At 34.8% G+C, this 25,559-nt stretch overlaps 1 long non-coding RNA gene across 1 annotated transcript in view; it reads right to left on the reverse strand.

Moving 5' to 3' along the window:
* The window catches only part of LOC107976518 (uncharacterized), a 40,141-nt gene extending 23,617 nt beyond the window's left edge, over positions 1 to 16,524 (reverse strand). The window contains exons 1-2 of the long non-coding RNA XR_001720563.3: positions 16,293 to 16,524; positions 14,451 to 14,950 (exon numbers count right to left, since the gene is read on the reverse strand). This is a non-coding gene — a long non-coding RNA (uncharacterized LOC107976518). The remainder of the gene's footprint in view (positions 1 to 14,450; positions 14,951 to 16,292) is intronic.
* Positions 16,525 to 25,559: the final 9,035 nt, after the last annotated feature.

The raw sequence follows: 25,559 nt of genomic DNA on the forward strand, positions 1-25,559 counted from the left end.
TAAAAAGAAGTATTATTTTGTTAAAATCTCCAAAATCCATCAACTTATCTTACATGCCTCAGTAATGTATTAAACAAGGAATTTTATGGACACTAGTACACATGTATCCAACATATTTTAATTAATACCAGAATATCTTGATGTCCTCTAATTGTTTCTATATACTTTTAAATTAACCCCTTGATTTTCCAAAGATAATTGTATTATCCCACATATCAAATTAAAACATGAATGAAAATGGATGTGCATAGCAATCCATTCTTTCATGATTTCTGTAACAGAAATGTCCTACATACAGGCACTCCACTCATGCCAATAATATATTTGATAAAGGTGAAAAAGAACCATAACTGTCTATTCAAATATTGCCAAATTTTAGTAGTCTCTTGATTCTTTATTCCTGTGGCTTATATAATTTTTTACTGAATATCAATAAGACAAGGACCATATTCCAATCAAAATGGGTATCTCCCCAACTCCCGTTTGTTGGTATATGCATTGCATTTATAGACTGAAACATTATTCATATCCTGAGAGTTCAAACAGCCTTGAAATGTTTCTTATTTATTTTCATTTTTTTGCTAAAACAAGCAAAAGTGCTCAAGAAACCACAAACTTGGTTGAATTATCTTCCATATGATTTCCTTTATGATCTATTTATTAACTTTCTCCACCTCAGATCTTCCAACTCCAAGAGTCATTGATATGTTTTTATTCCTCTCACTGATTAGAACATGATCTCCCACAGGAATGGCCAGGAATTCAACCTGGCAACAGTGGTTTCTCACCTCACTTCTTTTCTCATCTTTCTTGTCCTCAAATAGAGCCTTAGCCATTTTAAACATTATAGAAACAGAAATCAGTTTAAATGTCCTGCAAACTACACCAACTACACGTATTTCACATATTGGATAGTTTACAGGACTCCATAGAGCATATGCAATTATAGATTTAATAAAGGGATCTTAAATAAGTTTCTTACAGCTTTGCTACTATTCTTTTCTTAAAATACTTATAACAGTTTGTTGCTGTAATATTAGAGTGGAACTGAATTATGTATATTAAGATTATATCCAGCAACCTTGCTGAAATCTTATTAATTCAAATAAATTTCTCTGGTGATTCTCTAGAGTTTTCTCTGTGTATAATCACATTATCTAAAAATAATGTAATTTTTTTCCCTTTCTAAAGTTTATATTTTATTGTGTCTTACTATACCTCTTTGAAATATTGGTATATTATCATAAAGGAAGACATAACTTTAGCAAGCATCACTGTGTTGTTTCCTGTTTTTTATTTGAAATGGTGTGTACTAATTTTACACTATTATGAATGACCTGAGCTTTGACGGATAAATGTCTATTCCTGTAGAATGTGCAGAAAGTTTCTTCTCTATCTGGTATTATGAGTTTTTTGTTTTATTTCTAATAATAAATGCACATAAAAATTTATCAAAAGGTTTTGTTATACAATGGGCTTGGGTAATCTTTAGAAAATGTCATTTCTTTTGAATGACTGGAACTTGTGGGCAGCATCCTTAGTAGAAAGAGTTCAGAAGAACATAAAAATGCACTGGTTATATGCTTCATGTCACATTTTATTTAAACATGTATGCATATATCTATATAAAGTCTAAAATTATTTTTAGGAATATCTATCCTATACTAAGTAAAAGAAAAGCCTCTGACTAATTTATGCACTATATTCTCCATTGCATGTGTGCACACTGGTATAGGTCCAGAAGAACAAATAGAAAATTGAGAGGATTACAAAACAGACTATTAAGCTTGGTTAATTCTATGTTATTGGGATGGGGCATGAAGCAGGGGAAGACAGAGAAAATACATATTTTTATTTATATATTATTCTATTATTTCTCTTGTTCCAAAAGCATATATCACATTTATCCTTTAATTTCTAAAATGATAAATATAAAAATGGTGAAAATAATAACTCTCAATTTTTAAGTCAATTATGTGAAAACATTAAACTTTTCAGACATATAATTTGATGGAAAAAGTCTCTCTAGTTGCTTTTCTAAAAATATAATTAATATAGTTGTAATAAGCAACTCTCTTTCATAATAGACCATATACTCTAGTGAATAGATTAAGAAAAAAATCTGGGCTCTAACCTTAGTTCTGCTTTTTATCAACTAGGTGAATTTAGGAAACTTATTTAATCCACCATACTTCCCTCTTACTTATAAAATATGCATAATAATGTCAGGCTTACCATGGTGATAAAAGATATAATGCATACAAAGTGTCACAGACCCTTGCACTCTAAATTTACCCACTCATAGAAAATATAAAGCAAGTCCTTTTAGGAACAGGTCACTTTCCAAGTAGGTTAGCTGCAAGTTTCACTAAAAGCAGCTCTTCATATACTTAGAGCATGAATGAGGAAGCAACCAGGGGAAAATAATTTTTTATTTCCACCAAGCTCCTGTACATGTCAAGTTCTTTACTATGTGATTCCACAAATGCTATTTTATTTAATACATCTACACTACACGAATGTTTCAAATTCCTTCATATCTGTATAAGAAAAGCATGCAACATACTATTATAAAAGTAATACACAGTTTTTTTTAATAGAGCCCCCTATGTATTTGTTGCATCAAGACTTTGAGGCTGAACTGTTTTTTTTTTTCATGTTAGAAATAGGATCACTAGAAGAACTAGAAGTATCATCATAACTAGAAAAACAAACAACTCGATAAGAACATGAAGGCAGAAAGTTTATGATATTTAGTTTATTTATTCTTTATCTTCTATAAATATGGAGTTAATACATGCTTTTTACATTTAATAAATATGGAAATCAAAAGATGAAAATAGAGCTAAACTTTTATCACAATATAAATTATTTAGCACAATAGAATCACTATAGTTAACAACAATATACCGTATATTTTAAAATTGCCAGAAGAGAAGATTTGAAATGTTCCCAACGCAAGAAATGATAAGTGCTCCAGGTAATAGATATCCTAAATACTGAGACTTAATAATTACATATTTTATGTATTTATCAAAATATCACACATACCCCATAAGTATGTATAAATATTATATATTAATAAAAAATTTAAAAATTACCAACCACAAATATGTATTTTTATAATCATTAAAATATATAAAATTAATTTTAAAATTTCAATGTGTTTGCCCTTGCCTCAAAATCAAGGTTCCTAGGTCATAAGACAATACTCTTTGTATTTGTTACTGGTTTATTTTCCATTCCAAATCACTACTTCTGTTTTTAAAATTTTCATCTCAAAAATACTAATTTATTATTTAGGTATTTGGAGTACTATAAAAACTTAAACCTCTATCAAATGAGATACTAAGTCTTAAAAAGAAAAAATCAATAAAGTTTTAACTATGAAATAAAAGTAAATTTGCAGCCTTTGGCAGTGTGTTGTAGTAGAAAAATTTTAAGTCTGCAGTAGAGTTGTGTCCTGGTTCAGGTTTACATGATTTTTGAAATAGTCTTTGAAATACATTGCTGTGAAGTATAGTTTCCTATACATGAAATAATAGTGTTAGCTGAAAAGATTAAGTTTAGCAATAAAGGCAAAACCCAAGTATGCAGCCTAGTCTTGAATTTACGTATTTTTCCTATTAATAAGCAAATAAGGCAAAGAACTAAAAAATCAATGCTAATTTTATTCAATAAATTTAGAGAAATATGTTAAAATACAAACCTGGATAGCCAACAAAGTGATCCAATAAAGAAAAACTTTACATAGTAGGTATTATGCATCATGCGTGTCTTTTTTTTTTTTTTTTTTTTTTTAAGTAATACAGAGTCTCGTTCTGTCACCAGGCTGGAGTGTAGTGGCACTATCTCGGCTCACTGCAACCTCCATCTCCTGAGTTCAAGTGATTCTTCTGCCTCAGCCTCCCGAGTAGCTGGGATTACAGGCATTTTATGATTAAATGATTATACACCATAACCAAGTAGAAACGCAATGGTGGTCTAACATATGAAAATCAATCAATGTAATAATGCACCACAGATTATATAGATTAATTTAATTTAGAGATATAATTAATTTAATATATATTATATCTATATAGATATATAGATTTGAATTGATCTATATATCATTTTAATATACTGGTAGGTTTGGCTTACTAGCATTTTCCTTCTTCTATATTTATAAGGGCTGTTATCTGTAGTTCTTTTTAATATATAAATTAAATATAAATTAAATTATGTATAGTTCTTTTTAATTATATTAATATAGATATATTAAATTCATCTATAATTAAATTAATCTATAATTAATTTAATATAGATATGTAGATATATATTATATAATATGTAATAATGCACCACATCAATAGAATAAAGAGGAAAAATAATTATCATAATGTATGCAGAAAAAGCATTTCACAAAATTTCACACTGTTTCATGGTGTAAAAAAATTCAGAAAACTAGAAATATAGGAGTGCAAGGCTTATTGAATGAAAGAAAAAAATAGGAAAAAAAAGAAAACTAGAAATAGAGGGTGGTTTGATGCACTCATTTGCTTGTACCTAATGAGTGAAAACCCAAGCTTTCTGATTAGATTGATGTGGGAAATAGCAACCACCCAAAATGGTGTGAGACGCCTTGTTAAAATGTGAAAAGAAAGGAGCTAGACTATATATTATCATATCTCCTCCTATTATTAGCATATTCTACCAGGGAAATTGAATATTTCTGATTCTTTTTTTTATTATACTTTAAGTTTTAGGGTACATGTGCACTAGGGTATTGCAGCACTATTCACAATAGCAAAGACTTGAAACCAAGCCAAATGTCCAACAATGATAGACTGGATTAAGAAAATCTGGCACATATACACCATGGAATACTATGCAGCCATAAAAAATGATGAGTTCATGTCCTTTGTAGGGACATGGATGAAGCTGGAAACCATCATTCTCAGCAAACTATCGCAAGGAATATTTCTGATTCTTACACTGTATCCCATTCTACTAGGAGAGGAAAGGACAAGTCTCTTTCCTGATTGAGAAAAATATGTTGCAGTATTAGTGAGGACAAGGGAGGTACCATGGGTTCCTCAGAAAAGAAGACATAATGTAGAGAAACTAAAGCAGAGCATTGTAAGAAGACCTTATACCATTGAAAGAAAAGGTGTCAGTACTCTAAATTGCTTGAGTCATGGACCACTGAGATAATAATACTTAATAAAAAGTTTTCTTGGGTCCTAAAATCTGATAGCAGAGAATACCAGAAACCAGGGTAATGCATTTCTGCATGTAGGAGGCACATCTCTTATGGGCATTCTAAAGTGTCTGATTATATTAAATGTTAAATAATTGAGGCACTGAGAAATGTGTGCCATACAATTAATAAGAAGTTCTCTTCTCTTTCATCAGCTCAAATGTAATAGTAAAATATCTCCAAATGGTAAAAGGAAACAGGTCACAGAAATAACATTAATCATGTTCAAATATAGTAATGAGTTGCATGGAAATCCCATGAAAAGATAATGTTTTAGTAAAGCAGTTTAATCCTCACCTTGAGACAAAATAAATGAACCATATTTAGATTCAAATTTAAATATTAGATTCAAAGCTAATAGGCAATAGAAAGATTTATGACACCCTACAATGGTATGAAAATATTGTGAGTGTATGTGTATTTTAGATAATTTCCTCCATGGCAATCTCTTTGTTGTTACCTAGTTTTCAAAAGTAATTGAAATAGCGAAATTGTTGCAACAGAATCACAAGACTTCCACTATGTTAATGCATATTGTGCTGCCTGTCCAGTGCTTTTTCAAAGTTAAGTAGTCATGATACTGGATAAAACCCATTTTGTATCATTAGTTTTATTCTCAAAGAAAAACCAAGTTTGATTCTCAAAGTGGCATCAGCGAATCTTTCAATTTGCGTTGTTAACAGAAGAGTAACCATTACACAAGTATTTTTGAATGTATGAAATTAACAATAAAGCACAGAACAATATGGCTCTGGTTGCAAAAAAAATCAGCGGTTTATATTTATTAACTGGATATATCAAATTATTATTAGAATGGATATATAAACAGCATTGTGTAACACATGAATCTGATCCAATATTTTATGCCCTTTTGATTTAAATATGAAATATTGCTACAGTTGATATAATAAAGCACTTATATTAGTAATGGTTACTGTCAACTGACACCCTTCTTTTGTTTTTTGGGTTTTTTTTTTTTTTTTGAGACAGAGTCTGTCTCTGTCACCCATGCTGGAGTGCAGTGGCGCCATCTTGGCTCACTGCAAGCTCCACCTCCTGGGTTCACGCCGTTCTCCTGCCTCAGCCTCCCGAGTAGCTGGGACTGCAGGTGCCCGCCACCATGCCTGGCTAATTTTTTTTGTATTTTTATTAGAGACAAGGTTTCACCGTGTTAGCCAGGATGGTCTCGATCTCCTAACCTTGTGATCCGCCTGCCCCGGCCTCCCAAAGTGCTGGGATTACGGGCGTGAGCCACCTCGCCCGGCCTGACATCCTTCTGTATCTCAAACATTGCCCTGGGAATTTTTCAGATAGTCTACATTAATTAAGACTCAGAAAATCTAACAGATTCTTACTGCTATTCCTGTTTTTAAGTGGAAAATATGTTAGTTTAGAATCTCTAATAACTTTTTCCACAGAAACTAGATTGAAGTTGAAAGAATTAAAATTAAATCAAAGCCCAGTATGCCTCTAGACTCTAGATCCTAGAAATGTTTTGTAATATAAGAGTAGTGTATTGTCTAGATCGCATATTAGTTTTAAATAAATGTGTTTTGGTTTTAAAATTTCATTTGTAAATGGATTCCTAACTTAAAACTGACAAGGTCTAAGCTTGTATTTCTATTAAAATTTTGTTAAGGCATATTGCGGGATACATAATTACTTTGAAACTTATTTTGGAAAAACAGAATAAAGAAATAGTCACTTTCAAAGAGATTCTTTAAAATCAGTCAATCAACTTATTGAACGTAATTTTATTTAGATTTGAATACAAAACAAAGCAGAGTTACCTCGATGGGTTTAGCATAAAACACACAAGTGCACATGCTTGCACAAGTAATTTAGTAAAATAAGTTTTAGTATGACATAAACATAAAGTTTATTCATATTCTAAAGTTAATTTTTCTCAGCTCTTACAGAATGTATTATTACCATCTCCTATTCTCTAATTTTAGGAATAACTGACAGTATTCACAAGAGTGTGTGAAAATGGTATTCTATATTAATACTAATTTCTAATTCAAAATAATGTGTTGTTGCAAATTTTTTAAAAGGGTCAGTAATTTTTACATTGTTAAACTACACAGGTTTTAAATTAAAAAATAGGTTATGTTATTGTGTCAGGGAAAAATAAAACATCTTGTTTATTTTAATTTATATCATTTCATTATAAGATTCAAAGCAACTCTAAACACTCATAAACTACAGCAAGGTTAAGTGAGATAAATATAAGGCAGATTAAGTTAAGGTAGAGGAATACTGAAAGCCATGTGAAACAGCTTTCACATGTGAAACGCAAATAAACTAGAAAATCTGGAGGAAATGTACAAACTCCTGGACACATACACCCTCCAAAACTAAACCAGGAAGAAGTCGAATCCCTGAACAGACCAATAACAAGTTCTGAAATTGAGGCAGTAATTAATAGCCTACCAACCAAAAAAAGTCCAGGACCAGATGAATTTACAGACAAATTCTACGAGAGGTACAAAGAGGAGCTGGTACCATTCCTTGTGAAACTATTCCAAACAATAGAGAAGGAGGGAATCCTCCCTAACTAATTTTATGAGGCCAGCATCATCCTGATACCAAAACCTGGCAGAGACAGAACAAAAAAAGAAAATTTCAGCCAATATTCCTGATGAACATCGATGCTAAAATGCTTAATAAAATACTGGCGAACCAAATGCAGCAGCACATCAAAAAGCTTATCCACCACGATCAAGTCGGCTTCTTCCCTGGGATGCAAGGCTGGTTCAACATATGCAAATCAATAAATGTAATCCATCACCTAAACAGAACCAATGACGAAAACCACATGATTATCTCAATAGATGCAGAAAAGGCCTTCGACAAAATTCAACAGCTCTTCATGCTAAAAACTCTCAATAAACTAGGTATTGATGGAACGTATCTCAAAATAATAAGAGCTATTTATGACAAATCCACAGCCAATATCATACTGAATGGGCAAAAAACGGAAGCATTCTTTTGAAAACTGGCAGAAGACAAGGATGCTCTCTCTCACCACTCTCATTCAACATAGTATTGAAAGTTCTGACCAGGGGAATCAGGCAAGAGAAAGATAGAAAGGCTATTCAATTAGGAAAAGAGGAAGTCAAATTGTCTCTGTTTGCAGATGACATGATTGTATATTTAGAAAACCCCATCGTCTCAGCCCAAAATCTCCTTAGAGTGATAAGCAACTTCGGCAAAGTCTCAGGGTACAAAATCAATGTGCAAAAATCACAAGCATTCCTATACGCCAATAATAGACAAAAAGAGAGCCAAATCATGAGTGAACCGCGATTCACAATGTGCAAAAATCAGAAGCATTCCTATACGCCAATAATAGACAAACAGCCAAATCATGAGTGAACCGCAATTCACAATTGCTACAAAGAGAATAAAGTACCTAGGAATACAACTTACAAGGGATGTGAAGGACCTCTTCAAGAAGAACTACAAACCACTGCTCAAGAAGTAAGAGAGTGTGGGCGGCAAGCCACCCAGGTGCCGGGGCAAGAGACTGGAGGCACAAGCTGTTCCAGTATAATAAAGAAAATATATAGAACAAGAATAGTTATACTAGAAATAGAATATGGATATGATTATATATGAATATTATTAATCATTCGTTTGTAGCATTACTCTTTATTCCAAAATTATAATAATCTCTGTTCTACACTTATAACCTAGGAAAAACCAGGCCATACAGAGATAGGAGATGAAGGGACACGGTGAGAAGTGACCAGAAGACAATTGTGTGAGCCCTCTGTCACGCCCGGACAGGGCCACTAGAGGGCTCCTTGGTCTAGCGGTAACGACAGTGCCTGGGAAGGCACCTGTTCCTTAGCAGACCTTGGCCTAGCAGTAGCACCAGTGCCTGGGAACTTAGCTGACCGGGAAAGGGAGTCTCCCTTTCCCTGGGGGAGTTAGAGAAGACTGTTCCACCACCTCTTGTGGAAGGCCTGACATCAGTCAAGCTCACCCGCAACCATCCAGAGGCCTAAACGTCTCCCTGTGATGCTGTGCTTCCGCGGTCACGCTCCTGGTCCACTTTCATGTTCCGCCCTGTATACCTGGCTCCGACTTCTAGATAACAGTAGCAGAATTAGTGAGAATATTCAAATCTTTGATCTCTCCGAGAAATGCATAGAAGAAATAATGACGTAAGTTGTGCCCTCTCTCTCTCCGCCTCGGCTACCAAACAGGGAAGGGCCCCCTGTCCGGTGGACACATGACTCACGTGACCTTACCTATCATTGGAGATGACTCACACTCCTTACCCTGCCCTCTTGCCTTGTATATAATAAATAACATCCAAGCCAGGCATTCGGGGCCGCCACCGGTCTCCGCATCTTGGTGGTAGTGGTCCCCCGGGCCCAGCTGTCTTTTCTTCTATTTCTTAGTCTTGTGTCTTTATTTCTACGATCTCTCGTCTCTGCACACGAGGAGGAAAACCCACAGGCACTGTAGGGCTGGACCCCACAGAAAAGACAAAAACAAATGAAAAAAACATTCTATGCTCATGGATAGGAAGAATCAGTATCGTGAAAATGGCCATACTGCCCAAAGTAATTTGTAGATTCAATGCTATCACCATCAAGCTACCATTGACTTTCATCACAGAATTGGAAAAAACTACTTTACATTTCATATGGAAACAAAAAAGAGCCCGCATAGCCAAGACTCTTAACCACCTTTCTTATGCATAATATTATGGTTCCCTTTTATAAGCAGGGAGAATTTTTCACATAAACTTTATCTAATTCATCAATATAAAAATTATCGCCCATTTTTTAAAGATTTAATGATATAAATATACATTTTAGTGTTCATTTGCCAATTTTAGAGGTATAATATTTAAAGCTCAACAGATGTCCCTACAATAATTACAAAAATTTATCAAGTAGATAAATATTCAAAGAGGCTTTGTACTCTATACTAGTCAGCAGTTGACCAATATACAGTATTCTTTCAAAACAAAATCTCTAAAGAATAAATATGGATAAAATTTGTAATACATTCCACAGTTCCAGATATAACATGAATTTGTGGGTAAGTAAAGCAAAAAAAAAAAAAAAAAAAAAAAAAAATCTGATCAAAAGAGGTTGCAAAAATGACAGAGGACTAGATTGAAAAACTCCAGGACTGTGAGAGCCTTTAAAGGATTTTAGGAAGCCAAAATATTTTGTAATTATGGTAATTAAAATGTGTAACTCTAATTGTATTTCATATGTGCTCTAGAACTTAGAAATAAGCATTTACTTATTATTTTAGAAATTAGCATCTCAAATTACTATTTTATTGAGACATCTTGTATAATGAATGAGTTATTTTCTGACATTATATTGAATCAGTGAAATATTTAACTGTCATTTTTTCCACATTCAGTTAATTACTTCAGTGGATTTTATGGTAAACAGAAAGCTGAAGCGTTTGAAATAATTTCTATGCTATATTATTTATATTGTCAGATATATTCTGTGAAAATTTTAATGTTATATGAAATGATATATATTAAATAAGTTAATAAAAAGATAATAAAATCAGAATGTGATATCTTTTTGAAAATGTGAAAACTATGTACACCTTGGAAATAACATGTATACTCATCAACCATCAACGTTCTCTTTATACTACTATTTTTAGTATACTAAATTATCAGCAAATACATTATTCACATGCTTTAGTGCTATTGGTTTAAGTTTATGGCAATCTTGTGAATACAGATTGACATTCTAGAAACTCAAAGCCATGGCAAGGTTTTCCTTCCTTACATCAGATAAGAGTACTTTTCAGCAAGGTACACCAGGATAAATTAATAAATCTGGGACCATTTGAATCATACTGAATTTCAATAGCAACTGATATTTCAGAATTGCCAACTAAGATAAATACCTCTATAGTCTGCTTTGCAATGCCTTTTCTCAACATATTAAGGTCTAGCCACAACAAAAGGCCATAATTGCAATAGTTACATTATTACCCTCTTTTTAGCAATTGATTATTTACTTGCCATTTGCAAAATTTTATTTTTGTAAGAATTTTATAAACATGCAACTTTTGTAAGCTGGTGATACAAAACTATAAAAGCTGAACAAAAGTATGTATTAACAAGCTGATGTTCTTCTTGGCCAAAATTACAGAAACATATTAAGATGATGTCTATTATAAAAGTCTTACTTCAGAATCACAAATATTACACATTTTACTTTATTATCTTTCAATGATTCTACCTCCCTTAGCATTAGCTTATCTTTAAAAGTAGAAATTAAAATTCTAAAATCAAAAAGTTTAGCTAATTATATACATATAACCATGAAAAGGACAGTAGAAAAACAACATAATTTTTAAAAAGTTACATTTTTTCATTGCAGTTAAGTGGTAAAAATATTACATACATATTACAGGTTTCAGAATCAGATGGACAATAATGAGGTATGGTGGATTTTAGTTCGATGAGCTATTTTGGGCCTTTTCAGGGAAATAGCTGCTGGTTAAAATATTTAGTTAGTATAAAAACAGATGATGCAAATAAATGTGTGATGAAAAGAGTAATAAAAAATTCCCTGTTAAATAATCTCTATCTCACTTTTCAGGCAAATGTGTTTGTGGCAGACATCGCAATCTATCACTGGCAAAAAAAAAAAAAAAAAAAATCTAAAAAGCTCCAAAGTGGTAAAAATCAGAAAGCCATAAAGAGACTCTAAAAAGCATCCAGCATGAATTTTAACTTAAGCAACTTCAGATGTAGTTCAAATATTTTATGTCTCATCATGTTTACTTAGATCCCCTACACACATTCAGTGACCATCAAAGTTGTCAGCAGGCTATTCCCTCACAAATAAAAAATATATGCACCTCTCACATTAATAGTATTTTTCCTCCTCTCCACAATCTTGTCAACTTCCTGGCTCTCATACTTTGTGCTCTGTGACTATATACCTGAGGTCTCAAGGAAACTGATTTTGAAAAATATTTACAAATTCTTATAAATAAATATTATAGATCTTATTATTTGACTAAATGAATATATTATCTCAAAAATAATTGTTGATTACTCTTTTTGGCCTAATAATTAGACAGAGGCTATAGCAATACAAATTAAAAAAGAAAATATTCAGACATTCAGGAGTATATGTTGTGGGGCCCAAGTGAATTTTCCAAATCCATAAATATATCATTTATTTCAAATAATGTGCTATTGAACAGCAAAGTCAATTTGACATTAGTTTCTGAAGAGCCCCCAAAAAGCCAATTGCCAATTGGCAGTTAGCAAGACTACCATTTTTAGTCTAGATGCTCAAAAGAAAGTGCTGAGGTCAAAAAGGGTGAAAAGAGTTAATCTGTAGTTTAGCTTGATCTTTAGTTTTGTAACATTACCATTGAACTGTAATCCAAAGTTTTTTGTTCAATAATAATATTTTCCCTTGAACAATTGTGTTGTAAGTCTGTGCAGAGTAGGCTTCTAAAATGTTAAGACATGTTTATATACACATTTACACTTTAAAAAGTAGGTCTCTCAGTGAATAAATTTTCATTTATCTATACAATATTCTTTCTACTTGTAAACATGTTTCATTCCAGTGTTCATGTTTAAGAATGCCTATAATTAATTGTTTGTAATAGTCATCCATCAAGAATAAAATTGCAAAATAAATATTTTACATACATATAATAAATATCAGAGAAGAATGAAAACTAAAAATTATAAATTATGACAGGGATTAATCTATAAAACATAATATGAAGCAAACAAGACAACATCAAATATAATACATCCGTTAAGATTGTATCCACATTAGTTTAAATTGAGCAAAACTTAACTCTGTTATGTAGAGATGCATACAACTATTAAACAAAAAAGCATAAAAATAATTATCAAAAGGTAAAGCACAGGGATTACCTCTAAGAAAAGCAATGACAATTAAAAACATATATTTTAATAAAAGTAAAAAATGTTAATCTGATATCACAATTTGAGATTGAATAAATTTTTTTGTTCAACCCTCCTGAAATTAACTCCTCTGATCTCACTGTGCCATTTAGACAACTCCAAATAATGCTATTTTCTTTGAGAAATATGAAATTTACACACATAAAACCCACCATCATCCAAAAATTTAAAAGAATATAATTCACTCAAAATTTTGCAATGTACATTTTTCATGAAAAGAAAGGGCATTTTAGCAGCCAATCTTGTCAATTTTCCTTAGGAAACTTCACTCCCTGCATCACATTTATAATTTGTATTAATAAGAAAACAAACTTATTTTTCTGGTGTTTCAAAAATTGCATATTCTGTTGCCATCAAACTAATCATCAAGTAACTTGTTTAGGTCATTTTTTTCCTTTTTTTTTTTTTTTGAGCTGGAATTTTACTCCTCTTCCTTAGGCTGGAGTCAATAGTGTTAGCTCACTGCAACCTCCGCCTCCCAGGTTCAAGGGATTCTACTGCCTCAGCCTCCCGAGTAGCTGGGATTACAGGCACCCATCACCATGCTCGGCTAATTTTTTGTGTTTTTTAGTAGAGATGAGGTTTCACCATGTTGGCCAGGCTGGTCTCAAACTCCTGAACTCAAGTGATCACCCCACCTCAGCCTCCCAAAGCATGCTTGTTTTCTTTAAAAATGACTATATTACCACCTTGTTTGAATTTTTCTAAGAAATTGAAATTTCATTGTCTATCCAGATTATATTTTCTCTTGCCTTGAAACATGCCTTGTAATTTTTTGTTGTTGCTGGAAGTCAGATATGTTATATTTGGAAATAGAAATTGTGTATAAGAGTTTACATTCACGAGGTTGAGAGTTGTTTAGTCTTTACTGTTTGCTGTGCGCACCAATGCATGACTTAAATTTCCTCTGCTGCCTTTGTTTTGTCTTTCCTGTTGTCTTTAGGTTTCCCTAGAAATTCTTCATTAAATATACTCTGAGCCTTGTAGTTCTATCAGATGTAATCTTCTGCTATGACACAGATACTCTGTTGATGTGGTGGTAAGGTGTGTGGGGAGAGGAAGCATTCAATAATGCCATGATTCAGTCTCAGTCTTTTAGTGGGCCTGTGTCCCTAGGGTGTGATGTTTGTAAGTGCCCCTCAGTCCCTCCGTCCTCCCACACCACACACACAGACTGACACCATACACACAGAACTAACTTTCTCAACTAAGACCAGAGAAGGCTGAAACTGAGTATTTACCTACCTTTACTTTAGTTAACTTCGTGCAAAGTGGTTTCCTTTGAGGACAGAGAAAAATAATCTTTTAGTATATTTCAAATTAGTTACTTTCTCATGAGCATTCGCCATGATGGTTAGTTTTCCTCTCCTTTTGCTGAAGCATGAGGGGCTTTTTTCATATTTTCACCGTGAGAATCTGGATGAGCTCCTGGGGATAAAGCTCACTACAGTGACCCTTAAGGCTGAATCTTCAGTAGTTTTTAACTCTGAAGCTTCTACACACAACGTGACCAACACTTGATCAGCAACCGTTTAAGTTTTCCTCTTCTTCCTCTTCTAGCATCTTCTGTTCTTGGTGAGCTGCAACTTTCTGTATTTGAAAGTCTCTCTGCTTTTAAGAGCATCAGTCCGTTATGTAACCTTAATTCTAGGATGCACTTAAGAATGCTTTTCGATTTTTAGTTTGTTCCGTTTTTCTTTTTTCTTGAAGGAAGGATGACAGTGATGCCTTCTAAGGTCTTCATACTGTAGCAGAAATAGAAATTCCTGAACATATATATTTAAAATAAGGTTTCTGAATCTGAAAATGGTTTAGAGACTTTCATGTAGTTTAAAAAATTGAAATCTAATCAAAATATGCAACTGAAAATAACTTCAGTGGTTAATACTATATTATACACTGTTATGTTAGGAAAGCATAGATTTCGTACATAACAGCTTGACTATAGCAGTTATGTAATAACTTTGAGATAAGAAATGATGTTCAAAATTATAAGACTGTAATTTTTAATTTTCTCTAGCCTAAAATCTATTATCACCACATCAAGCATCATATAGCAAATGTTTTTTTTATGGCCCTGTTTTGGATGTGATGAGATGTAAATACAGTTACTATGAACTTGCCAACTATTAGAGAGACTAGAGCCAGTGTCTTACTTCTCTTTCTGGAAAGAGTATTTACAAACTTAGAGTATGAAAACATATGCACAATGTACATTACACCATAATGTATGTACCCTGTACAATATGTATAGTATGTTTCAAAGCATTGTTTAAGAATAAGACAAAATATGTGTTAAGTGTATTCATAAAAATACACAACTTCGTGATATTATAATAATCTTATGCTAGGAAAACCAAAATAAATATCTAAATTATATTATAGCCTTAAGGCAAGTGAAAGAGAAAGTGAGGCATTAGAAAGTATAAAGTTTCCATTAAAGGGGAAAAGAAGGTAGAAGATAGCAAAATTTTGCGGTGGGGGTTTGATAGCTTCAGTAGACAGAGTAAGAGAAGTAGAAAGGCAAGAGGACTAACTGAGAAAAATTTAATTTTTAATTTGATGTCCAAAAAATGTACCAGTTAATTCCTCTCATCCTGTCGAAATTGTCATCTTTTTTCTCCCAAAAATGTCCATAATTATTTTGAGATTTATGTTAGTTTATAAGCTAACATTTTGGAATATTTAAAACTTAGATGTACTCATCAGGTTCTCAAACCTCAGGGCTCCAAAGATAAAAATGCTATTTCATTAAACTAATCAATTTTGAAAAAATATGATTTTTTATTTGGAGGCTAGTAATTTCTTGAATTGGATTTCTTCACCTGCTCTTCACTGACCAATAATTTTAATATGCTATGTGTTTCATAGGCTTATTAGAATTTGAACAAATCCAACAGATTTTTAGGAAGTTCTGTCACTGCAATAAATAGTAATTGTATCAATGTTATCAGTTATCATTACTCAGTGAGTAATGATATAAATGAGAGGCTCATGTCTATTTAACATTCTTGAAAAATGTAATGCCATTTATCTCACAATCAGGAAATTACAAATGAATAAAAAATCGAATATATGTATACATACAAAATCATGGAAGTCATATTATTACATGAATAATCTGGTTTTGATATTAAAAACGTGAGCTTTTATCACGGATAATGTCAGCTGTTTGGTAGTATAAGAAGCCGCAGACTCCATCTCAAAAAAAAAAAAAAAAAAAGAAGCCGCAGACCTCACTGCCCCACAGAAGCACTGACTTAGCAACATATATTTGTCCAAAAAACCTTTAAAAGAACTCCAGAAACCAGTTATGAAGTCATAGTGAAACAGCTCCATTGTCTGAGGAATTATCCGTGGTTCGTTGTCTCACGCTGAGAAAGAATTCAGGACGCAGACACAGCCGAGGAGTGGGTTTAGGAGTGGAAAGTTTAATAGACAAAGAAGAAGAAGAGAGAGAGAAAGCTTCCTCATGCTGAGAAAGTGGGCTGCCCAAGAGAGGGTTTCTGGGTTAGGGGCAGAACGTGGTTGGTTTTGTACAGAGGCTTAAGGAGGCAGTAATTGATTTACATCGGGACCAGGAGATTGTTTTGACCAGGTGTGCCATTTACATAGCCAAAAAAAGAGTGGCCCTCCCACCCTAATTTTTATTATGGAAATGCGGCTTCCACCTGATGGTCACCATGAAACCTGCACAAGTGGTTTCATCTGGCCGGTGCCCTGATACCTGCACACCTGGCCACAAGAAAAAAGGGAGCGGGAACCGCCATATTAAATGTACCTGGTTTCCAGGTAGCGCTGCTGGCATTTAAATAGGAAAGCTTCTAGCTCGCATATCTATGCTTTCAGCTTGACTTTTCAGGCTGCTTTCTGTTAGAAAAATGGTTTGAGGGCTGCATTTTATTAAAGGAAAATTCCACTGAGAACTCTTTTACCCTTTCTAGCTGCCTAAATTTAATTCCTTAACAACTCCTGTATTATTCTCCCCTCAGGAGATGTAACCCTAACTGCTTTTAGGGGGTGTTGGATGGCGATTCTTTCTGGCTACTTCCTGCTTAAAAGGGGCATCACGTGAGGGGACAGCAGTTGGGGCTCCTCCTGAGGCTGATCTAAGGGTTCTCAGAAGAATGGCAAGTCCGTGTGCGGCTCTGTTCGCAGCACCATTTGGAGTTTGCTTCTCAGTGAAAAGAGACAAATTTTATAAGAAGGTTTAAAACATAGGGCTAGAATATGAGTATTAAGATTACCACTATTAGTGGGGTTATTATGGACCATAACTATGTTATATACTAGAGTTTGATGGCTATTAGTTACACCAATTGATTGTAATATCACTTTCCCTCCACCAGATGTCACTGTACAATACCAGAAATATTAATATGGCAGTAACATTTTATTTGAGAAAAAACATACATGCCTCCCTTGACTTGTCATTAGGGAATAATTTTAGATTTAGGCCATTTTTATAACTTGGAATACGATTGGGAGAAATATATTATCAGGTAGTTAAATTTAGTGTTAATCTTGGCAATTCCTTTCATTTAATTATTAAATTATTTCATGACTTCCATAGACAATCTTACAACATACTTAAACTTTCTGATTTGTCCTATACATCCTTCCATTAAACAACCAGTCATTTCGTTTTAGGACAAGAATTTGCCATATAAGATCCTTCCTTATATAAAATCTCTTTCTTTATAATTTTCTTTTCATAGCTTAAGAGTCCACTACATTACCAATCTTTAATAAAAAGTTATAACAAACTTAATGATAGCAAAACTTTCATGCTTACTTCTTGTCTATAACTATTACTCCTGCTATAAGCAAAAAACCTTGATTAAATCTTTCCTGCAATTATTAATCCTGTTATAAAGATGATAATTAGGCAAAATATTGTAGCAAGTAGAGTTTTACAACCAGAATTTCACATTGTGGGTTCCACAGTGTATAGTTCTATTGCAAATAGTAGAGTAAGTATAACAATTACTGCAAGAGTGGTATAATAAAATAATTTACATTTAAAACTTTACTTGCCAAGATATAATATTTCCCTTTGGGGATTTATGATGTTACAAATGCAATCCCATATATAATTAAAATCTCCCTGCATGTATGCTTTAAAAAGGAGTTCTAATATTTGGCAGTGAATTTTGAGAGGAAAGGTAGAAATGATAAAGAAGTATCTGGTAAGGTGGAACGGGACTGAGTAGGATGAGTAGCGTTCACTCAGTTGCTTATCTTTTATGATTATCAGCTCAAGATCTTCTGTTTCTTCACATCGCTATTCAGGACATTCCTCTGGCCTGTCAGGGGTTCCTTCCTCAGCTCTTCAGGCTTTGAGTTGAGTGTGACGCATTCAGAAGTTGATACCTGTAACTTTTACTGCCAGGGGGGTTGAAAGAAGAACAGTGTGGGGCCCTTTCTAGCTTGGGTTTAGGGAAGGAGAGAGAGAGGAGATTTTCACTAATACCAAATGTCCTGGGTTAAGTAAAAGTGGTCCTATTTTATTGGGGTTGGGCTTTTGCTAGTTGTGTTAATTCCTGTTGGAAGTGAGCTAGAGAGGCTACATGCTTAACCAATTTAGAGGTTTTCTTCCTGAAAACAATCTCTGAGCACATTGATAAGTTTTATCCTTTCTTAAGTGAAAAGCTTGGCTAAGGATTTTAAGGACTTTCCATTGGCTGGAGGCTAACAAATGGAGTTTGCCATCCTCTGACTGCCCCCATCCTGAGGGCTGGAAAGAATACCCTTGAGAAGCGGCCTATTTTATGTCTGCAGGGGAATACTGAGGTTTAATTTGTCTTATGGAGCCTTCCTAGATTAGAAGGGCTTCAAGTGTGCTGATGCCTTGAAGCTTCCTTGCTGCTCACTTATGTGCCTCATTAGCTAACCTATTTCCTTTGGCTGCTTTATTTGTTCACTTTTGATGTTCCATATAATGTATCACTCATATTTCTTGTGGAGGGAAAACTGAGGACAGTAACCTATTTATTTCCTGGTGATATTTTATAGAAGATTCATTAGTGGTAAGAAAATGTCTTTCCTTTTAAAGGGCAGCATGAGCATGGAGAACTAAGAAAGAATACTTGGAGTCAGTGTGAATGTTAACTACCTTTCCCGTGCTTAATTTAACTGCTCTGTAAGAGCTATTAGTCCAGCTAATTGAGCACTTGTGCCTGGAGAGAGATGTTATTTAGAGTGACTAGTGCATATCCTGCCTTTACGCATCGCTTGCTTTACTGGCTGTTTGTGAGCTAAGGGCTCCCCCTAGAGTACACTAATTTTGCCACATTATGTTGGGTATAAACAGTTATTTCCTAGGGCTAATTTTGAGGCTTTTCTGACTAGTAGAGCCATGGTGACAATGGCTTGGAGGCATGTGTAAACAGTAGGTTCTCCTAACTGTAACTAAGAGGTTGAGAAAAATGTTGGATTAGAGTTTTTCCTGAGATGCGCCTTATGGTGCTATGGGAAGAGGGGAGGCCTGGATTAGAGAAGTGAAGAGAGAGAGAGAGACTAGCTGTAGAGCTTAGAAGGAAGTCTACTTTACTTCCTTCAGTTTACAGAATCACCCAGGGCTCTTGTGCTGTAATGGCAGTTTGAGCTACTGAAGCCGGGGGTTTGAGCCCTGGGATCCATCGGTCCTGCTGGAATATCTGTGAAACTGGTTCCGAACCTGGTGACCTCTACCTCCGGGGTCAGTTTGATCTCCAGTGGTCTCCACCACAGGCTGGACAGGGTCAAGGTGGCTTCCTCTTGCTGTTTGGGCACTCCTTAAAATGCCCTTGCTTGCCACACTGATAGCAACTAGCGATGTACCTCAGGGGTCCTGGACTTTGTAATCCTGCAAAGCAGCTGCTAGAGCCTTTGTTCTTCTCCTGAGCTTCCTCTTTTTCTCTTAGGCCTCCTCCTGGTCCCTATTATAAAAGACCAAAGTGGCCACCTTCAGGAGGTTCTCTAAGGTGCTCTCTGGTCCTATAACTTGCTTCTGTAGTTTCTTTGTAATATTGGGAGCTGCCTGTGCCATAAATTTGTCCTTTAGAATGAGCTGTCCCTTGACTGAATCGGGGGATAAGGAGGTGGGCACTATTCATGCCTCTTTCAGTCTTTCCATAAAGGCTGCAGGATTCTCATCAGGATTTTGGTGTATCATACACAGTTTAGAATAATTGAGAGATTTGGCCTTAGTTCTTCGTACGCCCTTTAATATGCATTTTAAAAAGTCCTTTCTTTTCCATTTATCTGCAGAGCCATTGAGGTTCCAATCAAGGTTGTCAAGAGGAACTGCTTCACTCCCTATTGGGAATGGAGTTTCTGCTATTTCTTCACTTTCCCTATCTCCTTTCTTCCCTTTTAGTGTATTATAAGAGACACGTTGCTCATCTCTGAAATTCTCTACTGCCTGCAGAGCTGCCTGCTTTTTATTTGTGGTTAAGGTTTGGATTAGGAGCAGCATAACATCCTTCTATCTGAGGTAAAACATCTGAGTTAAATCCTGAAAAGCTACGTACCTATTGGAGTTGTCAGAAAATTGGTCTAAGTCTTTATTTGCCTAAGGGCCTGTAATGAGAAGGGAACTTGAGGTGGCCCCAAATAAGGGGGATTCTCAGATGAATCCCTTGGAAGTTGCTTTTTTAATTCTGGGGGATTATTCTCTATAGGCCTGCCTGATATGCCTGTTAAAAAGGCTGGGTTGACCTTACAATGCTTGCAAATGTTTAGTAGAAATGCCATGCCTTTGTGCAAAAGAAAATGAGTTGCTTTTCTCTTCAAAGTCCTGAAGTTAAAGGAGTACCAGTGTTTCAGAGTGCACTCCAGTGGGGTGCAAGCTGAAGTTGGTTTGTTACCTATCTACAAAAATAAATGAGAATAAAAGTGTCCTTTTAGTTTCTCTCCTTTCACTGTGACCCAGGGTGGAGTGGAATACAGTGGGAGCGTCCGCCTGACTGTTTTCTCTCCTGGGTTCCTGAGTTCTGGCACCATGTTAAATGTCCTGGCCATGGTTGCAAGTGTGGCCCTCCAAGCCATGGAAGTGGATGAACTAAGTAATGGGATTTAACCACGCTTTACCCACACAGCCTTAGTTATCCTCCTGTGAATCCGTTTTGATTTCCAAAACTTGTGTGATCTGCCTGGCTCTCTGAAAAAATGGATCTCTGAAAGACTGTAATAGTCACTTTTGAGCAAGGCTTCTTTAACGGAGGGAATGTGCTAGTTGCCTGCTATTACGGCCCCGTGCTAAAACATTCACCCTTAAGGAAAATGGTTCCGGTTACATTCTAAACTTAAAATCCCCTTACCTAATCAAGTACTATTTTAATTGGGAGACAGAATAGGTGCCTGAAATGAACGTAGAGGCCTAATGGCAATTTCTTCTGTAGATGGGACAGTATTGGAACTAAAATTTGGCTACAAAGGACATTTTACTCCTAACTGTTGAAGGCAGAGCTTTCCCATTCACAGAAGGGGCTTTTCTAGAGGCACGAAAAGAGAGAATTGGGAAGCTGCTGTATTAACAGCAAAGGACCTACAATGTGCCCAATCAAAAGGGTTTCTATTTCCACTAGGTGGTGGTATTGGCTGAGAAATACCATGTGCTCACCAGTACTATGGCATTTTCCCAACAGAACTGTTTACATGAACTGTAAAACTTCCTGCACATTGCATAAACAGAGAGGATAGAAGACATAGCAACTGTGGTTAGAAAAGAAGGAAAATTTTGTGACAGGATAGCTGGAGATCCATTACCAACAACCAGATGGGCTGTTGGAGGCCTTTGAATAATGCCATGTTGTGCTTTGGCCAAAAATCCTCAGTTGCTCCAGTATTTCTCCCACCCGCACATGATGTCAAGGTTCTCTATGAAAGCATATTTGTTTGAAGACAGTCTTGAGACTAAAGGACAGATTTGAGGTTCGCTCCATACTTACCACTCCAAAGTTTCTATCTCCCTTCTGATCCAGATCCCAAAAGAGTCCCCAAATGAAATGGCTTTGTTGTCTGGGGAATTACCTGTGGTTTGTTGTCTCACACCTAGAAATAATTCAGTACACAGACACACATGAGGAGTGGGTTTAGGAGAAGGAAGTTTATTGACAAAGAAGGAGAAAGAGAGAAATCTTCCTCATGCTGAGAAAGCAAGTTGCCCAAGAGGACGTCTCAGGGTTTTGGATGGAACACAATTGATTTTGTACATAGGCTTGAGAAGGCAGTAATTGATTTACATAGGGCCCAGGGGATTGGCTTGACCAGGTGTGCCATCTACATAGCCCACAAAAAGACTGGGCCTTCTCACCCTAATCTTTTATTATGCAAATGTGGCTTCTACCCAAAGGTCACCATGACACCTACACACGTGGTTTTACCTGGCTGATGCCATGGTTCCATGACACCCGCACACATGGTGACAAGAAAAAAGGAGCAGGAACTACCATATTGAATGTACCTGGCTTCTAGGTAGAGCTGCTGGCATTTACATATGAAAGCCGATGGCTTGCATATCTATGCTTGCAGCTTGACTTTTAAGACTGCTTTCTGTTAGAACAGAAATGGTTTGGGGGCTGCTTTTTATTAAAGGAAAATTCCACTAAGAACTCTTTTACCCTTTCTAGCTGCCTAAAAATAATTTCTTAATAACTCTTGTATTAATAGTAACCAGGTAAGCTCAAAGCCAGAAATAGCCTCATTTAAAGGAACAAGAAAATTGTTCCAGTTCAACTGTTTCTTCTCCCTCAAAGCAGAACAGCTCACATTTGAGGAGGATAAGCCCAACTTGTGGCTGCTTCCTCAGGAGGGAAAGGAAAGAGTGGAGTATGCTTCAAATGTTTTAGCTTTGGGGGTTAGATGCCTGAGGAGCTGATTTCTGTCTCATCTATTTCATGGCACTGATGGGAAAAAACACATACTTTGAATGCCTGTGGTTGCTGAGCACAAAAGACAGCTCACTGGATTTGTTGCAGCACCAGAGAATCTACAATGCCACAGTTAGACGACAGGGGAAGTAAGAAACGACAAGGCCTCAAAAAGAAAAAAAAAAGGAAGAAGAGAAAAAACCCTGCAAACCTCTCTAATTCAAAAATTATATTCCAAGCCCAGAGAAGAAGAATCTCCATGAAAAATTGAGAGGTCCCTAGAATTTCCAGCTTGGCTGATTTATGGAAGTGTTTCCCTGTATACAACTGATTCATGAGGACTGAGACAGGAGGTTGTTTTTTAAAAAGGCAAGAATCATAACAAAAAATAAAAAGACACCCAAAGAAACAGAGAAGCATGACCCAAACAAGGAAAAAAAAAACATCTCCAAAACTGCTCCTATCTATGAAATATAAAACAAGGAATTCCAAATAACTATTCTAAAGGAGCTAAGGGTGATATGATAACACAGATAGAAAACTAAATGAAATTAGGAAAATGGTGCATGAACAAAATAAAAATATTAAGAAAGAGATAGAAACTATAAAAAAGAACCAAATAGAAATTCTGGAGAATATAAACTTTTAAAAAATACCAGAAGGACTCATTAGCAAACTTGATCAAACAGATGAAGAAGTCATTAAACTTAAAAGGTCGTTTACAAATATTGAGTCAGAGGAACAACAACAATGAAAATAAAAAACATAAAGAGGTCCAAAGGACTCATGGAACACCAGCATGCTGATAAATGTATCCATTATTGGTATCTCACAAGGAGCAGAGAAAAAAAAATAAAGAAGAAAGCTTATTTTGAAAAATAATAAATTCTGATGTCTGAGAGCCTGTGAAGATGCATGTCCCAGCTCAAGAGAAAAAAGAAAGGTTTGCCTTTTCCCCAAATGTTTATTCTATTAAGGCTCTCAAGGCATTGGATGATGCTCACCCAAATTGGTGAGTGCATATCTTCTTTACCAGTCTACTGATTCACACTAATCTCTTCCGGAAACACTCTCACAGATACACCCAGAAGTAACATCAATCAACTATCTGGGTAACACTTAATTCAGTCAAGGTGACACGTAAATTTAACAATCATAATGTGGACTTAAAAGGATCCCAAATTGCCAAAACAATCTTGCAAAAGAAAGCAAAACTGGAGTTCTCACACTAATTAAAAAAGATATCATAAAGCAGTAGTAATCAAAAAGGTATGGTACTCACATAAAGACAGGCATAGAGACTAATGGAACAGAATAGAGAACCTAGAAATAAACCCACACTTATGTAATCAGATGATCTTTGAAAATGATGCCAAGTCATAAAATGGGGAAAGGATAGTCTTTCCAACAAAGAGATGCCCACCTGGAAAAGAGTCAAGTTAGACACTTAATTAAAAACATAAAAATTAACTAAAAATGAATTAAAGGCCAAAATGTACTACATAAAACTATAAAATTCCTAGAAGAAAAAATAGAGAAAAACCTTGCTGATATTGGTATTGGCAATAATCTCCTGCATATGACACCAATAGCACAGGCAACAAAAAGAGAAATAGGCAAAAGGGACTACATCAAACTTAAGAACTTCTCCATGGCAAAGAGAGTGAAAAGCAACCTACATAACTGGAGAAAATATTTGCATACCATGCATATGATAAAAGCATAAAATTCAAAATATATAAAGAACTCCTACAAGTAAACAACAACCACCGCAACAACAGCAACAGCAAAAACAACAGCAATAAAAATATTAAAAATGGGAAAAGAACTTGAACAAACATTTGTTCAAGGAAGACATACAAATGGCCAACAAGCATATGAGAATATGGTAATTGTCACTAATAATCAGGATAATCAGGGAGATACAAATCAAATCCACAATAAGATATTACCTCACAACTGTTAAGATGGATACTCCTTTTTAAAAACCAAACTAAACCAAACCAAAAAGAAAATGCATATTTGAAAAGATATGGAGAAACTGGAACTCTTATGCACTGTTGCTGGGAATGCAAAATGGGGCAGCCACTATGGAAAACAATATAGAGGTTCCTCAAAAAATTAAATTTATAGCTACAATAATGTTCCAGCAATCCTACATATGGGTATATATCCAAAGGAATTAAAAATGAGATATTGGAGAGATATTGTCATATTTATGTTTTTTACAACATTATTTACAATATTCAATTCATAAGCAAACTAAATGTTTGTTAGTGGATGAATGAATAAAGAAAATGTGTCATATAAACATGATGGAATATTATTTAGTCTTAAAAAAAGGAAGAAAATCCATTCATATGCTACAACATGAATGATCTTTGAGGACATTATGCCAAGTAAAATAAGCCAATCACAAAAAAAAATTTGTGTGATACCATTCATATAAGATTTCTAAAACAGTCAAATTCTTAGAAACAGAAAATAGCATTAGGTAGTA

Source organism: Pan troglodytes, chromosome 7, assembly GCF_028858775.2.
Source record: "Pan troglodytes isolate AG18354 chromosome 7, NHGRI_mPanTro3-v2.0_pri, whole genome shotgun sequence".
In the NCBI taxonomy this organism is placed as follows: domain Eukaryota; kingdom Metazoa; phylum Chordata; class Mammalia; order Primates; family Hominidae; genus Pan; species Pan troglodytes.